General features: G+C 34.9%; 1 pseudogene across 1 annotated transcript in view; it reads right to left on the bottom strand.

The window, feature by feature from the left end:
- Positions 1–14,438, bottom strand: part of LOC143735398 (uncharacterized) — a 154,632-nt pseudogene that overhangs the window by 43,816 nt on the left and 96,378 nt on the right. Inside the window, exons 46-51 of the transcript XR_013203164.1 lie at positions 12,185–12,358; positions 11,731–11,904; positions 11,377–11,547; positions 11,010–11,183; positions 10,458–10,628; positions 5,667–5,840 (exon numbers count right to left, since the gene is read on the bottom strand). The product of XR_013203164.1 is annotated as an uncharacterized LOC143735398 (transcript). The remainder of the gene's footprint in view (positions 1–5,666; positions 5,841–10,457; positions 10,629–11,009; positions 11,184–11,376; positions 11,548–11,730; positions 11,905–12,184; positions 12,359–14,438) is intronic.

The raw sequence follows: 14,438 nt of genomic DNA, 5'->3' as shown, positions 1-14,438 counted from the left end.
ATGGGACTCCCTTGAAAACGAGACGGTACATGTCAAGTCACCTTCATTTATTTAGCACTTTCAACAATATAGATTGTTTCAAAGCAGCTTTACAGTGATAATAGAAAATTAAAGTAACCAAGATTATTTTGGCTTTACTGCAGCTCTAGAATAAATTTATTGTCCAGCTAAAGTTAGTTTTGATTGTTTCACATCCGTTGCAAAGATCATTAGTTATTAACTTAGGGGGCCCCTAACACGACCCCGTTCTAACAGAAAACCCTTAATGCGCTCCGGTCTTTACAAATTGACCTAAAAAAATTACTCGTCTGGCCTTAAACAATTATAACACACAATTATAACACATTTATCGTTTCTGCGTAGCCATGTGAACTGGAATTATTTTGACAACGTTTTATTTGTATAGAGGTAAAGGGATAGAAGGAGGCCTTCACAGGGGAGAGACGAGTTGACACTTCAGGACTGCGTTGTCATCGTGTCCAGGCGCAGTTTCGGTTTGGATCCGACTGACTACGGTAAACCTTGGTATAAACAGAGAGACTAATATTAGCATAGATGCCATCCTTCTTTTGATGTAACAAGTACATCAGGAACCGGGCTAATATGGTCATACTTCCTAGTTCTGGTAAGAACTCTAGCTGCTGCGTTTTGGACCAGCTGTAGTTTGTTTATTAAGAGTGCAGGGCAACCACCCATAAGAACATTACAATAATCTAGCCTTGATGTTATGAACGCATGAACTAATTGTTCCACATTTGTCATTGAGAGAATATGACGTAATTTAGATATATTTTTAAGATGGAAGAATGGCGTTTTATGGATACTAGAAACGTGACTTTCAAATGAAAGATCTCATGGGGTTTATACTAATAAATTGAAATTTAACCTTACGGAGATCAGTGATGTGTATGTTTTGAACTAGTAATTCAAAACAAGCAGATTCTTTTCACCCTTTGTATGGAAAATCTCAGATGCAACACTTTTAACCAACTTTTAACCAAGTTAGTCTCTCATATTGCTCTGTCTGGAGATTATTTCAAAATCTATGCACCTTGTTGCATTTTATTTGGACATTTAATCAAAATACACTGCTTTAAGCAATGATATGCCATCATCATGTAATATACGTAATATAGAAAACAGAAAGATATGTTTTGTTGTTTTCACTTAGTACTTAACACATAAACAGAATTCATAAACAGCATACATTTACTTACAATAGATGAACAAAATTAAAATGAGCCAAAAAGTAATACTCCCACAGAGATGTGATATGAAAATTTGGTCTAAACACGTGACACTGCTTGACAAATATGCCAAATCATTATCAGATTTTCTCTGGTAAACACAAATATACCACAACTACTTATTTGATAAGTATTATATTATTAAATATTATCTAAAAATATTAGTGGAAATTCTCTTAGTTAAATCTTCCCTAGTGATTGAAAAATAATATATCAGCCACTGATATATTGTGCACCTCTAGTACAGTGTAGTACAGTGTAGTATTAATGTGTAGTTTATGTAGCATCTAGTTAAATTTACAGTTACAATATTGACTTTGTTTCATTGAGAAAATATGCATTGTACAAATAAAAGAAATAAGTATAATTTCTCAAAATTATGTATTCATTTGTATTGTCATTGTCTCACAAAACTTGTGTCAGACTCAAATTAAATTGAATTTCTCATGAGATTAATTTCTTTGAATTGCAATTCAGCAAATTGCACATTTTACCCCTCTACCTAGTTTCATACAGCTGAAAACACATCAGTGGCTTATTTTAAAATATTTTAGAGCATTTATCACCTGATGGGCTTTAATTTACAGTGTCCATCCTGCAGTGAATCACTAAGCTCCTTCACTCCTGATTGTCCAGGATCATTTCCTCTGAGATCCAGCTCTATCAGGTGTGAAGGGTTTGATCTCAGAGATGAAGCCAGAGCTTTATAACCTTCTTCAGTGATACTGCAGTCTGAAAGTCTACATATGAAAGAAGCACAATGCATGTTACACGCTAAAATAAAGAAAATAGACATGTATAAAGTGAGATGTTATGATCTGAATCATAGGAAAAATAAATGTAATACTAATTAGAAAATAAAAACATTGCCATGGAAAGTGTGAATAATGTGCCAATTTTCTTATTTTAATATTGTCAAATATATTATACAAATATATAATATTCTCAACCCATAAATGAGCAAACATCTGCAAATCTGAATTTAATTTTTTTTTTATAGAATTTAAAAAAAATTGCAATGTAAATGATCAAACAAAAATGGTAATTTCAACCTCTATCACCATCATCAAAGGTTAATCTAATCAAATTGACATTTACACATGTATATTATCATCATGCAGATATGTAAATTAATGAAGATACACATTTCAGTTTTTCCAATCTGCATTGTGTATTTTTCAACAGATGACAGATCTTCCCCATTCCCGAGTTTCCTAGGTTATTTCCACTCAGATCCAACTCTATCAGGTTTAAAGGGTTTGAATTAAATGCTGAAGTCAGAGCAGCAAAACCTTCTTCTGTAATACTGTTATTATTCAGCCTGAAGAGAAAGAAAACAAAGACAGGAAACATTCTTCAGTTTATCTTTAAACCTTCTTTAATGAACAGCAAAGATAGCCTTAATTGCTTCCGCTTGTATTATTGTCATTAGAAGGTTTCTCTGGATAAAACCATTTAATAAATGATCACATTTAGATGAATACATTAACTAAACATGTTAATCCTAACCAGTTATTGAAAATACAATAATACAAAAATGTTACATTTAAAATATATTTTAATGCAAAGTATAAATATAAAAACCATGCAACATACTCACTGAATTATATTCAGTTTACAGTGTTTATCCTGCAGTAGATCAGCAATTTGATTCACTCGTGTGTCTTCTAGTTCATGATCACTCAGATTCAGCTCTCTTAGGAGTAATGGGTTTTTACCCACAACTCTATTCACATACTGACAGGCTTCATCTGCAGCAGGACTCAAAAACCTGCAGATGGGAAGTTGAAGCAGGATTAATCCTTAGGGGTCTAAGGTGTTTTTGGGTTTCTTGAGATGTTTTGACATGCCCTGACATTTGTGTTTTTTTCAGTTGCTTATAAACATATTAATGGTAAAGGTGTCATTACACTCTATTAAGCACAAACAGGGCTACCATAATATGTGAGCAACATGTATGTACATGTTTGTATTTTTGAGAGAATAATGTTTATGCATGGTTATTGAAAAATGAAGAAGACAATGACCTGCATAATGAGCCTTTCATTCAGGTGTGTCACTGAGAGGGAACCACAAGAAAGAATGCGAGGACAAAAGATGCTTATATTGACCTATTAAGATTTTGTTTAAATCTACCTTGTAAATAATCTTTTGCTATTTTATTAAAAAGGTTACAATTACAACAACAATTACAATTTGAACAATCTTTCAAATGTGTAATCTTTCTTTGTAAAAAGTATACATTTTATCATACGTATTTCAAAGTTAAGGATCCATTAGTATGAATATTGGAACAGACACTATAATAACATCTTAGTTGATAATTCAATATACCTACTTTATTTTTGACAAAACATTGCATACTATATATTTAACATATTTGATGTGGCAGTAGTCTTTTTTTACAGTAAAAACTTTATAATCTATCCAAAACTAATCAACGAAATCTTGTCTAAAGATTCATATTTCATCTGTAACATATAGTTATGACATATTAGCATATAAATGTTAATTTGCAGTTCAATACGTTGCTTATACAAAGTTCAATATATTTCAGTTGATTTTTACTCATCTCAATATAGCAATATAGTTTGGTAAAAGCTAAAATAGTAGATGTGTTCATGTAAAAAATAACATGTTTACTAATGTAAAAATGAACGACACAGATGTGTGCTATTGTTTACTGCCGTTCATTCATTCATATTTAAACAGTCCTTTTTCTCCTCGAAGTGAAATTAAACCAGCACTTCTGAGGTAAATTTCCCAGGATTATTATTACGATAGTATTATTCCTCACAGCGTAGCAAGACGACGTAAAGTACATGATTCTTATTAAACTTGATGTGTTTTATCAAGCTGATGTGGGCATTGACAGGTTTGCATTGATTGCCTCAGATCATTTGTGTTTGAATAGCGTGCGGTCTCCGTGGGCGTGTTCACATTTAGCAGAGAGAGAGTTGAAATGAGAACGACTGACATCTCTCTCTCTTTTCATACAGATTACATAAACAGAGAATGTTTGTTTTCATTTTGAATTAGATAATTTAAAAGTACACACTTAAATGATTATAAAGATATATGGCTCATGCATGGGTGAATAGTATTTGCTAAGTTTTGTGTAAGTTTAGAGACAAGCTCTAGAAAAAAGTTCACGGAGATGCAGAAGCAGAAAGCACACCCTGTTTATTTTATTTATTTTACAAAAGCACAATGTTTTGCTTCGATTGTAAGTGGACACATAAAAAGTAGACATTTTTTAGTTTATTTTTTCATATTTCTTAAGTCTGTATGACCATAAAGGAAGGAGTATTTTAAGCCTATTTTGCTGCTATGTGAATAAAATCTAGCAAAACGCGCGCATTTGCAGACCCAAGAGAGATAAATTCAGTTTGTTTATCAAAGTCTGTGTAAAGAAGAATTACATTTGATCAAAATAAATAAATAACAAAAACGTGTAAAATGGTTTATCTTGAATATACTTTGATGTAATGCATTTTTTATAATTTTTCTCATCTCACCTCAATGTCTTCAGTTTACAGTTTGGATCCAGTAGTAAATCATTGAGCTCCTCCACTCCTGATTGTCCAGGATCATTTCCTCTGAGATCCAGCTCTATCAGGTGTGAAGGGTTTGATCTCAGAGCTGAAGCCAGAGCTTTATAACCTTCTTCAGTGATACTGCAGTCTGAAAGTCTACAGAAGAGATATTTCAAAGTCTTGATGACTGAATATGTAGAAAATGGCATAGAGACCGTTAATATGTTAGTATTATCAACGTATTCATCAATTCACCTAAGGTTCTCTACTTTAAAGTTTTCTTTCAGTCCATCGGAGAGCAGATTCACTCCGGAATCCTGCAGACTATTATTGCTCAGGTTAAGATCCTTCAGACTGCAGGAGCCTGACCTGAGAACTGAAGCCAGAGCTAAACAGCTTTCCTCTGTTAGATCACAATTCCTGAGCCTGAAATAATAATAACAACAACAACAACAACAACAACAACAACAACAAAGCATCAATGAAGACACATGATGAAACTTTTCACACTATTGCTTTGATTGCTGTGGTGTTGAGTGTAGCTGATAGTGAAATGTACTTACTTCAGTATGTTCAGCTCACACACAGGATTCTTCAATCCCTCACAGATCTCTTTAAGTCCTGAGTCCAGCAGACGGCTGTTGTTCAGAATCATCTCTTTCAGGATGGTTTTGGAGGAGAGAACCGTAGCTAGAACTGAACAGCTTTCCTCTGTCAGCTCACAGTTATTCAGCCTAAACACAAAATCAGAATTATTTATTACTTAGCACATATTCAACACACATCAGATCACCAGGTCTTCATATCTGCTCATACATGTGACTGACAGTCTTTTATAATATATAAACCGAAAAGTTATAATGCATAAATCATGTTTACTCACTTGATTTTCTCCAGTTTGCTATGAGAGTCCATCAAAAGAGCAGAGAGCTTCTCTCCATCCAGATCTCCTAGTTTATCTTCACTCAGATCCAACTCTGTCAGTAATAATGGACTTGTACCCAGAACTTCAGTGAGATAGTCACACGCTTTCTCTGCAGCAGGACTTTTCAAAAATCTAAACAAAGTATATTATCATTTTATATCACATAATCTTAAAATGTAATGCCTTTTGCAGCTCTATTCCTTTTAAATTGGCCCAGTTTATTTGCATAGTCTGTGGTGAGTGTCTTAGTGCAAAGTTCTTATTTAGGTTCTTTTGGAGAAAATTTTTTCGATTCTTTTTTAACCAGAAGCTAACATTCACTGTGCTGTTCTCTATGAACATTCTGCTCTCATTCTATTAACAAGTTGTAGTACAGTGACACCTTCTGTTCAAAGTTAAGTATTGCATATAAAATGGTTTAAGTCCTTATATGACATTACAGCAGCAGAAGCAGGGATGAATATGTGGTCACGGCTACTATTGATCCTTGATTTAAGTTGATTTCAAGGCACTTTCAGTATGTAGATATTGCTAAATAATTCCTATGCATACTTATTTTAAATTGTTATATCTTATATGCCAGATGCTAATTTATTTTCTTACACGATCTGTTTCTGATATAGTTGATGCTAACTATAGCCTATGTGATGTAGAGCCTTTTTTGTGCTTTTGTGAACGTGTTATTGACTCATAAAAATTACAGAATTCTATTGTAAGGGTACATTCTACAGTTTTATGTTATTCCTTGGACAGCAGTAAAGGTTTGAAAACCATCCCTGCAACTATTGTCTATGGGAGGCATTATCTGACTGCATACTCAATCAAGACTGGGACTCTCTTGTAGTTTTCCTGTTTGCTTAATGTTTTCGATTTGTTTGCCTCGTCTGGACTGCCTGCCCTGTTTACTGACCCTGCCTGTATTTCTATACTGTTTTCTGCCTGCTGTTTCATTAAACACTCTGAACATGGATCCGCATGAGCTTTCTGAGTCTTCATCATTACAGTTATATTGTAATGTTAATGATGTCATTCTACAGTATTTAAAATGTTTATTACATTTGTATAAAACATTTGATTTTATGACATTTTATAGGGACAGACAGTGTTTACAGTAAAATGAAACAAACAGATTCCACTGAATGGATGTAACATGTATGTTCTGGGTCAATGAATTTTCCCTTCATTGTGTATTTGGTTCTGTGACCTAGTTTTCCTTTGTCTGTTTAATTAGTCATTTCATTCACCTGTATATTTTTAATTAACTATTAGTTCCCTTTGTTTGATCATGCTTATAAGCCTTCTGTTCTCCCTCAGTGTTTGTCGGTTAACGTTAGCCTGCGTGTTACTCCAACGTTTATTCCCCGTTTCCAGAATATTGTTATTAAAGTCTATCTCCTAATATTATTCCTCGTCTTCGAGGGTCTTATACTAGGGATGGGCGATCTTCCCAACATTTTATATCACAATCTTTTTGTCACAAAAACAAAACAAAAAAGCGATCTGAATCGCAATCCTCCCAATTTTTTAAATGTAGCCTACTATGGAGAATATCCAGACTGGAAAAAGCCTATGGACTTATCTATTTGCACAATGTAAATTATGAAACATCAGTTGTCAAAATAGTCATTAAACTAGTGGTCGACCAAAATGGTGTGTTTTTTTATTTTTTATTGCTGATGCCATAATCAAGAATCAAAGGGAAAATCAAGGGTTTAAAGTTTGTCCATCATGGGAGTGAAGTTGAACTAATTCACACGGACTGTCCGTCACGCACAGTAACACGTTGATGCAGGTTACAAATGCACACTTCAGAATATCTGACAGCTGGATTTGATTAAATCTGTAATGCATTATATAAATGGGGATTTGCTGAATGTTGACGGTAAATGAGAAAGTATTAACAGCGTTTGCCTTTCTGTTAGGAAACTAATAAAATAAAAGCAAACGCTATAACGGCATTTGTCACATTTTTGCTCGTAACTTCATGAAACATGCTCTAAAAGTGGAAAATGGCACATTAGCTTACAGCACATTCTCAATAAACCTTTATTACAGTGGAATTGATTACCGGAAATGCTCGTCGAAGCAGTGGAACAATTCTTTATGTATATTTTTAATGTTCTGTTAACAACAAGCAGAGATGTATAGTAACGAAGTAGAACTATTTCACTACTGTACTTAAGTACTAAAAGGCTGTATTTGTACTCTACTATAGTATTGTTTTTTTCTCCTACTTCCACTTTTACTTCAGTACATATTTTCAATGAGTTTAATACTTTTACTCCGATAAATTTTTATGTGCTGCATCGTTACTCGTTACTATTATAAAAAATTTACGAATCATTCCAAACCCGGTAGATGGCTCTGTCACCAGGTTTGATGAAGCTGGCTCATCATTGAGCGAATCAAGCGATCAAGAAGACCACGCGTGCTCCCGTTCTGCCTTTCGCTCTGTTGCCTGCCTCCATTGAGAACACTTGAGATTTGTTAGTTTGTTTTGAGATGGAAGAACCAGAAACACCACCTTCAACCTCAAGTGATCGTGGTGGTGAGGAAGGAGACCCCTGGCCCTAGAGTCCATGTTTTCATTTGTCGGAGTGAAAGACAATTCATATAGAATGCGCGAGGACGCTGACGCACTGAATCGTTCTTTGTTTTTAATAGTTCAAAGTTACTATTAGATTTAATGTTATTACCTTGACAAACTATACATCATTAAAAAGATATAAGACTCAAGTTTCAGTATTTGACCACTATTTTTTCTGAGAAACTTATAGTGACAGTTATTTCTTAATTTGTGTTAGGAGTTATGTAATGAAAAAATTAGTCGATACCTTTAATATGAATTATGAGCGTCAGCCGCTCTCATTCAGAAAAAAACTCTTTTGAGGTCGTCATGAAAGCGCTTGACCAAACAGTCCCTCGGGCTTTTAGCTTGTGCAGTTTTTGACAAATATTGATAGATTCTCATAGGTTTACGTCAGATGTCTATAGAGAGGAATAATATTTATTGAATTTATACCCAAAATGGGCAGATGTAATCATTATGAGCATTGGATACTCTGATGTACTGTTTTTTCAATCCATACTGGCAGCCTGAGAGCACCCTGTGCACATTTAGTCCATATATGGAACACATGAAGAAGAGCCATATCATGTGACATTCCAGGAACTCCCTGACATAAACAAAGCTTTCAGATATCACTGTAACATGCAGATAAATACCCAATAAGCTGTGGAGAAAAAAGGCACAAGCAGGGAAGAGAAGGGTGAGATCCTTTACTACATAAAACAATACTTGTACTTTTACTTTCAGTACTTGAGTAGTGAATTTAAAAAAAAACTACTTGCAATACTTAAGTACATTTTTTTTAATACTTTAGTACTTCCACTTAAGTATTGGTGCCTAAAGAGCACTTCAACTTCTACTCAAGTCACTTTTTTGATAGAGCACTTGTACTTTTACTCAAGTCTGTGTCTCTAGTACTTTATACATCTCTGACAACAAGTTGAATAAACGCCTCTTAAAATTAGCATCCGCAGGATGATTTTAAAATCCAGACATTTTCAGAGACAAGAGATATTCTGATCGTTACTGTGTACAGGATTTTCAAACTCAAAGAAACTTCAAGTTTCAAATAGTGACCGCGATGTGCAGTGTGTGTGAGAACTGAAGTTTAAGATCAGAATGAATATTTTTTTAAATTATTTATTTTTGAAATATAATTATTATTATATATTATTCATTGACAATCATTTCACTGTATGTAATTCATACATTTATGCCAACATTTATCACGCTGCCAACGCGTTAACCTACAGTTTAAGATTAATTAATTAACCATTATTAATTCATTCATCTATTTTCGTACTGCTCTTGCGAAAAGAGTTTTAGTTCAACCATGGTAACCACAAATCAACCATGGTATAGTTTAACTATGGTAGGCTGGCTATTTGTAGTATAACTAATACAAATGATAATTAGTTTGGGGGGAAAAAAACAAGGTTCTAAATTTTTCTATAATAAAACCATAATTAATTTTTGTAAGTGTGCTTATCAGTGAAATTCTGTTAAAAATGTAAATTCAACCGGTATGAAATATGATCAGTAAAAGAAAACAATGTTAATGAAGATGAGCACTGGACTGCGTCAGGTTAGTTTGGAAATAAATCCATCTATTATTCAGAATGCACATTTGAAAGGGAAATATATTTATAGAAGGAACATTTCAGCTGGTTGAAGATATAATGTAAACATCCTCAGTTTTGAAATGCATAAGTCTACTACACATGAATGTACTCCTACGTAGAAGGACCGCTATGCCGCCGTATCAGTCACACCCATGCTTTCCTAAATTCTTTTTGTGTAGGGAAATCATTAAAATTATGTAAGGGTGTCTTCCATGTTTATAATTAGAGCCGCCGAATGGCTGCAGTAACATCATCGAGAGGATTCAGGCATTAGTTTTGATTGTGTTCAATTTGATGTGATAGTACCAGAAGTAGCGATACACTGCTTCACTTTCCAGAAACGGGAAGTGTGATAAAGGTCTATTAAAACTGGTTGACTGGGTTTTTTGAGACGAGTCAGTTTATTTTTCAAAAACATTGATGCATCATATTCTAGGTATTTTTTCTAGTCATATGTTCATAATGTCATAGACATGTTTTCATGTTATATCTTTATTTGTCAACATGAATTTTCGAAACTTTTCGTTATGACACACTTTATAAATTTAAAAAACTCACCTCAGTGTTAGTTTACAGTCGGGTTTTTGTGCTACATCAAGGAGCTCCTTCACTCCTGATTGTCCAGGATCATTTCCTGTGAGATCCAGCTCTATCAGGTGTGAAGGGTTTGATCTCAGGGCTGAAGCCAGAGCTTTATAACCTTCTTCTGTGATACTGCAGTTTGAAAGTCTGTAAAACAAAAATTAAGTGTAGCGTCAGTTCTGGCAGGTCACGTTAGTCAACTCGTATCAGCTGACTCCCACCTGTATGCTAATTGTGAATCGTATTTTGACGATAATGGTCCTGACAGAAATAAGTTGTTAATTCTTTGTTTGGACAGAGATTAGTTGCAGGCTTATAAATGCATTCTGACAAACTACTTGGAACAACTAAACCACATTTATACAATTTATTTAGTTACATAGTATATTGTGATATTTAAAATCAATGACATGAAAAGTCAAAAGGTTTTCAATTTAAGCCAGTTTAATTTTCAGTTATTCTGATAAAAGGAGCATTTACAAATGCATATTAACATTCAAAAATGTTGATAAATCAAAAAATACACACTTGAGTTTCTCCAAACTGCATTGTGCATTTTTCAGCAGAGGACAGATACTCATTACTCCTGAGTTTCCTAGTGTATTTCTACTCAGATCCAGCTTTATCAGGTTTAAAGGGTTTGAATTAAACGCTGAAGTCAGAACAGCACAACCTTCTTCTGTAATACCGTTATTATTCAGCCTGAAGAGAAAGAAAACAAAGACAGGAAACATTCTTCAGCGTGTTTCAGCCACAAACACTACGATAATAACAGAGAGAGATACATCTAAGATGGTTAATTTAATAACCCTCCAAAACAGCAATAACAGTATTTGATTAGACTCTGAAATAGATTAGATACTTTGCAGATAATATAACAATATAAAATACTCACAGTAATGTGTTGAGTTTACAGTGTTTATCCTGCAGTAGAGCAGCGATCTGATACACTTGTGTGTCTCCAAGTTTACGTTTACTCAGATTCAGCTTTCTCAGGAGTAACGGGTTTTTACCCACAATTTTATTCACATACTGACAGGCTTTCTCTGCAGCAGGACTCAAAAACCTGCAGAAGGGAAGATGAATTAACTTTGCATACTGAAAAACAGCATCTGATTTTGATAGAAAATGTGTAAAAAATGTTTCCTTTTATTTCTTTTTTTTGATCCAACAGCCAGTATTAGTTTAATAATATTTTTGTAAACAAGTCACCTGTATTTATTTTTTGTATTATTTCATCGCCTCTCACCTCAGTGTCTTTAGTTGACCGTTTGGATCCTGTAGTAACTCATTGAGCTTCTTCACTCCTGATTGTCCAGGATCATTATCTCTGAGATCCAGCTCTATCAGGTGTGAAGGGTTTGATCTCAGAGCTGAAGCCAGAGCTTTATAACCTTCTTCAGTGATACTGCAGTCTGAAAGTCTAAATAATAAAACTGTAATCAATTACTCATTTAATTATTTCAAAATTTCATTATCAGCAATACACCTTTAAGACATTTATAATGTGCAGCACTTCAAAAAGATCAATATATTTTTCAGTAGTTGTATAACATTTTTATGTATGTTGTGCACCAATGCATTCACTGCTGACTACCTTATCTGTCAAATAGTATGTTTATCATATTTTAAACTTTTTTTTTTTTACAGGCCAGCATTCAGGCTTCAACTTTGATTCATGTTTACATTAACTGAATTCAGACCTGAGTATCTGCAGGGTACACTGTGAATTTCCCAGTAGAGTGGAGACTTGTGTTACTCCAGAGTCTCCTATTTTATTCTCACTCAGATCCAGCTCTCTGAGGTTTGAAGGGTTTGAGGTAAAAGCAGACGCCAGAGCAGCACAACCTTCTTCAGTAACACAGATGTTATTTAACCTATAGAAACAATGTGAAAAATATAGCTTCACGCAGCAATTAACTGGGTTCAAGCGCTTTAAGGCCTTCAAGCAAATGCGTAAATAGGTATTATGTTTTATTTAGCAAATATGTAACCACCTAGAGATCATAGATGGAAACGACCATATACAGCCAAAACAGGCAATTTACTAAGGATATATATGTGTAGTCAAGTCAATGGAGGATGCTGCCGAGGATATCCTTAGGCGCCATTCACATATAGCGCCTAAAAACCATAGACAGTAAAAAAATGGACACTGTGACCCCATAGACTTGAACAGAGAAAAGTGAAGTCAATTAGAAGCACTCACTTCCTGATAGCCGAGCGCACTGCGCAGGCTCAAACTGAGCTTGACGACGTAGATGTGACGTGAGCAACCGTTCTGACAGCTGTACGTCTTCTAGTAGCTGTGCCAAGAGGAATCTGAATCATTCCCTTCCGAATCTTACAGAGACGGAGAGCCTGAGTATTAGCTGTCCATGAGCAGCAGGAGCAACTTTACAACTCTCTATGGGCTTCTCCCTTGACTTTATGCCTCCACGTCCCCCCGATTGCCTGTGAGCTTCTACTTCTGTCTATATGGTAATTTCTCCACTGTGCGACAGAGTCGCGTGTTATGACGCAATCGTTAGCCTATTTTTACAAAAACTGCTTCTACGGGGCCATAACGTAAGATACAAGGTAATGGAGCCTTTTATCCTTTGTCGTGTTTCTTTAGAAATAAACAATGGACAAATGGAGTCTTTAACAGCCTCAGATCTAAAGTTATTTGCTGTCAAAGTGACGCCAAAATGAATGGGAGTCAATGGAATGCTAACAGCAGGTGAAGGCTTGTTAGCCAATGGCGGCCCCTGGGGAGACTTTAGGGGTGAGATATTCACTCTTACCTGTACAAGTGTGGTGTGGATTTTATTTTTTATTTTTTGCATTATTATGGTGTATAGGGAACCTTTCATTTTTTGGGTTCATTTTATTTATTCTTTTTCTTTTTCTTTTAGGAACAAGTTTTGCCAGTTTTTTGAGTGAAATCAAATGAGACCAGAATCCATGTATTTAATAAAAGTAATGCTTTGTTTATAGTAAATTTGCCTTAAGTATATTCATTGAATTGAATTGCCGTACACATGAAATCCTCAGGTGATCTGGGATTTCCTACCCAAATGAAATTAGAGTAGCATAGCCAAGAGCAGTTAAAGGGGTGGTTCAGAATTTTGGACATCGGGCCTCATTTCCAAGTTAGCCTTAGTGTTATTTATCAGTCGAGACAGTTTTCAAACATTTTCATCCAGTCGTTCCAGTTGCATAGTTCGCCGGTGCTAGGCTAGCGAGAGTCAACGGTATCTGCTAGCCTGCCATTAAAAACAGTTTTACCCACTCCACAGTACACCAGAAGCAAATAAATTATAATGCCAGACTATCGATGTAAATGTCTGTTGAGAGAATAATGTTAGAAATCAAACTACCCTTTCATCACATTGCAATAGTTATTCTTTGTTCCCTGTATTTATTAGCACAGTCTACAGCAGCGGCGGAGTGATATGTAGCTACCTAGGCAACCGAGAGAGGTAGTGAGAGAGAGAGGTATAGAGAGGTAGTACAGGTAGTCCCGACTGTAGTGCACTTCTGTTCTGTGTTTACTTTTCAGCGTAGTACTACTAACCGGAGCAAAGTAAAATTCCGCCGCTGATGAGAAACTAGTTCCTGTAAATGTATTGCGATCATTGAGATGCAAGAGTAGTTTGATTTTTAACATTATTCTCTTAACAGACATTTACATCGATAGTCTGGCGTTATAATTTATTTGCTTTTGGTGTACTGTGGAGTGGATAAAACTGTTTTTAATGGCAGGCTAGCAGTTACCGTTTACTCGTGCTAGCCTAGCACCGGCGAACTATGCAACTGGAACGACTGGATGAAGTTGTTTGAAAACTGTCTCCACTGATAAATAACACTAAGGCTAACTTGGAAATGAGGCCCGATGTCCAAAATTCTGAACCACCCCTTTAAAAAGCATCCCTTTTTGCCCCATTACATATGTTTTAGATTTTTCACAGTAAT

This window comes from Siphateles boraxobius, unplaced genomic scaffold (assembly GCF_051911475.1).
Source record: "Siphateles boraxobius isolate OS27281-9 unplaced genomic scaffold, OSU_SipBor_1 13, whole genome shotgun sequence".
In the NCBI taxonomy this organism is placed as follows: domain Eukaryota; kingdom Metazoa; phylum Chordata; class Actinopteri; order Cypriniformes; family Leuciscidae; genus Siphateles; species Siphateles boraxobius.
This window is presented reverse-complemented; position numbering and strand designations above follow the sequence as displayed.